Below are 4,257 nucleotides of genomic sequence, written 5' to 3'. Positions count from 1 at the left end.
TTAAAAAATACATTTGAGTAGGCTTTTGTAGTCATTTGGATTTTGATAATTAATTTTCTCATGTTATCCTGCTTAGCCATAAAAAGGAAAAAGAAGATAGATATGGGTTTCTTTTAGTGGTGTTAATTTAAAGTACTTGATTTATTTATTAATAATATTCAACAATGGCAATTCCTATTGTCTCTGTTCACCTTGGATTCAACAGAAAATAATGAGATGCCTCCACCCCCAGCACATTAAAAAAAGTTTAATGCATTTTGTAATAATTGATTAAAAGTATAATTTCCCTCTAGATCAAACAAATAATAGAAGTCTGTTCAAGCTTTGTCCTGACCTATTCTGGAAGTAGAAGAATACCCTGGAGAAAGGAGCATTGTCAGTACAAAGAATAAGACTCCTCAATCCTGGGAGAGAGAATTAAACTCTAACCCTCCAAATGTAAGTCATCTGTACTCTATATTTTTCATCCCTCAGTTTTTGTGGCTATTCAGATATTGGTAGAAACATATATGATGACAATGTTATTTGGATTTTTTTCTGGATGACAAAATATACAGTGTTTTGGTTGGTAACTTTTATACATCCATGTGTGTTAATATTTAATAACTAATATGATAAGGTAATGATTTACAATAATAATGTTTAATGCAAAATGGGTTAATTTTAATTTTACTTTCTGGTGCAGAAATGTTAAGAATGTTGATATTATTCTGATGAAAAGAAGGTGACTTTCTTTGATTTAGTATCTGCAATTGTGTCATCATAATCCCTTTTTGCTCTAAACATTGGTTCTTTTTTTCTTTCATATTTCTTCATATCTGAGAATAAGACTATCCTAATATATCTATTTAAATACACCTTCCAGTAAGAGAGTCATTAAGTCCTTTTCCCACTTTGCATGGTGAAAATGAATTGGAATGAATTCATATTCATAGTCTATTATAAATATATGTAAATTTTGTCAGCTCAGTGTATTGGAAAGACTGATTTCCTGTCCTGTTAGGAAGAACTTAAAATATGTGGGTTAATTATTATATAGAAACACAGAATTCAGTTGCTGTTTAGAAATTATGAGGATGGGAAGATTCCAAAATGGAGGCAGAGTACGTGGAAGCTACACTGACACTCTCCCAGGACCAAACTGGAAATACAACTAAAATACAGAAAAACCATCCTGAAAAATCACCTGAAGACTAGCTGGGGTGAACCCTGATGACCAGGGACGGAAAGTGGAGATTGCATAGAGACTGGTAGGAAGCAGAGTTGTGAAAGGTCTGGCTGGGATCCCACAGACAGCAGCTGAAGGTCCAGAGGGATATCTCAGCTCTAGAGAATTCCCACTGAGAACTCTGTGCTCTAAACCCCAAGATGGGCTCCCTGGCCCAGAGAACCAGAACTGAGAAAGGTGCCCACATAACATCTGGCTGTGAAAAGCAACAGGGTTGCTGTACTCCAGGGAGAGATGGCTGGAAATGCAGGCATCCTCTTAAAGGGCCAACAAAAAAAATTTAGAGTGCAGCCACTCACTTTGTGCTCCAGCAGAGGGAGGGCAGAGTGGACTGGAACTGTGTGGACAGAAGCCAGGTTTGGGGGCTCTGGGGTTGGAGTTTGGAGGGCAGCCACCCCAGTCTCCTATGCTGAGTCATTCCCTCATACTGCAGAAGACATCTTTCTCTGGTGAACCTTTACCATCCAGGTAGTTTTGCCTGGGGGAAGGCAGTTGACCTACTCTGTTGGAAGACCTCTCCCCTCACCCTGTGGTTGATTGTCTGAGGCTAATCAAACCTGAGTGTCAGTAGGACTGCAGGTAGAGTTGAATATCTGGAGGCTTTGAGTCTTTGCCTGACCTAATCTGGGGCCTGGGGCTAGTAAAATCAGACCCTGGTGCACATCTTGGTCCTTGCCAAAGACACACAGCCCCAGCAAAGAGAGCTATAAAATGTGGATTTCTGATAGCTCCAAACAGGGTACTCAGGGGCAGTCACAAACAGCATCTGGCATTGTCCAGCACTAGAGATTGGGAGTTGTAACACATCTACCCAATATGCATAAACAAATCCAAACAGGCAGCCAAAATGGGGAGGAAAAAACAAAACAAAACAAAAAACAAGCCCCAAATGAAAGAACAAGAGAATTCTCCAAAAGACCTAAATGAAATGGAGATAATAATTTATCAGACATAGAGTTCAGGATAATTATGGCAAAGATGTTCAACAACATGAGAAAAGATATAGTAACTATGAAGAATGACATAGCACTAATAAAGAACACAGTGGAAGGAACATTCAGCAGATTAGGGGAAGCCAAGGATCAGATCAGTAAGATGATAGGGTAGAAAAAAATCACTCAATCACAGAACCAAAAAGAAAAAAAAAAAACAATTAAAAAGCAGGAGGACAGCTTACGGGAACTGTGAGACAACAGGAAATGTAACATTTTTTTCATGGGAGTACCAGAAGATGAAGAAAGTGAGCAAGTGATAGTGAACGTCTTTGAAGAAATAATAGCAGAAAACTTCTCTAACCTGGTGAAGGAAAAAGTCATACAATTTCAGGAGGCACAGAGAATCCCAAGCAAGAAGAACCCAAACAGGCCCATACCTAGACACATCATAATTAAAGTTTCAAATATTAAAGACAAAGAGAGAATCTTAAAGGCAGCAAGAGAAAAGCAAACTGTTACCTACAAAGGAACTCCCATAAGGCTGTCAGCTGATTTCTCATCAGAAACTCTACAGGCTAGAAGTGAATGGCATGAAGTATTCAAGGTAATGAAAAGCAAGGATCTGAAACCAAGATTACTATAGAAAGAGTACCCGCAAGGCTATCCTTCAAAATAGATGGTGAAATAAAGTGCTGCCCAGACTAAAAAAGGCTAAAGGAGTTTATCACCACCAAGTCATCACTGCAAGAAATGCTAAAAAGACTGCTGTAATGAGAAGAAATAGAGAAAGAGAGAAACATAGGCATAAAGAATTAAAATGGCAATATATAAGTACCTATCAATAATAACCTTAAATGTAAATGGATTTAAAGCTCCAATCCAAAGATTTAGGATAGCTGAATGAAGACAAAAATATGACCCAATTATATGCTGTCTATAAGAGGCCCACCTCAGAATAAAAGACTCCTAAAGGATGAGAGTGAAAGGATGGAAAAAAAATCTCCATGCAAATTGAAACAAACAAACAAAAAAAGCTGAGGTAGCAATACTTATATCTGACAAAATAGACTCAAAATGAAGGCCATCACAAGGGACAGTAAAGTTCACTACATACTATTTAAGGGGTCAATTTAACAAGAGGATACATGCACTCAATATATTAAAAAACTTCTAGAGGACTTTAAGGGAGAGATCGACAGCAATACAGTCATAGTAAGGGACTTCAACCCCCACTAACTTCCCTGGATAGATCTTCCAGACAAAAAATTAACAAGGAAGTAGAGACTCTAAATGACACACTGGATCAGATGGATTTAATTGACATTTATAGAACATTTCACCCCAATGCTGCAGAATATACATTCTTCTCAAGTGCACATGGGTCATTCTCAAAGACAGATCATATGTTAGGATAAAACAAATGTCTCTACAAATCAAGAAGATTGAAATAATACTAAGCATCTTCTCAAATCACAATGAATGAAATTAGAAATCAACTACAGTAAAAACACTTAAAATAGATGGTGAAATAAAGTGCTGCCCAGATAATAAAAAAGGCTAACCACATGGAGATAAATATAATGTTATTAAATAATGAGTGGGTTACCAAAGAGATCAAGAAAGAAATCAGAAAGTTTATGGAAACAAATGAAAAAGAACTCACAACAATTCAAAATATCTGGAACTTCCCTGAGAGGGAAGTTCATAGCACTGCAGATCTTCCTAAAAAAGAAAAGAAAAGTTCATAATAAACTATTTAACCATACAACCTAAGGAATTAGCAAGAGTACAACAAGAAAAATCCAGAGTAAGTTGAAGGAAGGAAATAATAAACATTATAGCAGAAATAAATAACATAGAGGCTAAAAAACAATACAAAAAATCAATGAAGCCAAGAGCTAGTTCTTTGAAAAGATAAGTGAGATTGATGAACCATTAGCCAGATTCATCAAGAAACAAAGAGAGAGAACCAAATGAAATCAGAAAGGAAAGCAGTGGAGTAATAACTGACACCAAAGAAATACAAAGCAAATGCTATGAACAACTATATACCAAGAAACTACATAACTTTGGCAAAATGGACAGATTACTAAT

The 4,257-nt window shown here is 36.7% G+C and overlaps 1 protein-coding gene across 1 annotated transcript in view; it reads left to right on the top strand.

The window, feature by feature from the left end:
• Nucleotides 1–296: 296 nt before the first annotated feature.
• The window catches only part of FOXP2 (forkhead box P2), a 572,606-nt gene continuing 568,645 nt past the window's right edge, over nucleotides 297–4,257 (top strand). The window contains exon 1 of the mRNA XM_014536444.1: nucleotides 297–438. The gene's annotated coding sequence lies outside the window, so the exon portion shown is untranslated. The remainder of the gene's footprint in view (nucleotides 439–4,257) is intronic.

Source organism: Myotis brandtii, unplaced genomic scaffold (assembly GCF_000412655.1).
Source record: "Myotis brandtii unplaced genomic scaffold, ASM41265v1 scaffold162, whole genome shotgun sequence".
NCBI classification, from domain to species: Eukaryota; Metazoa; Chordata; class Mammalia; order Chiroptera; family Vespertilionidae; genus Myotis; species Myotis brandtii.
This window is presented reverse-complemented; position numbering and strand designations above follow the sequence as displayed.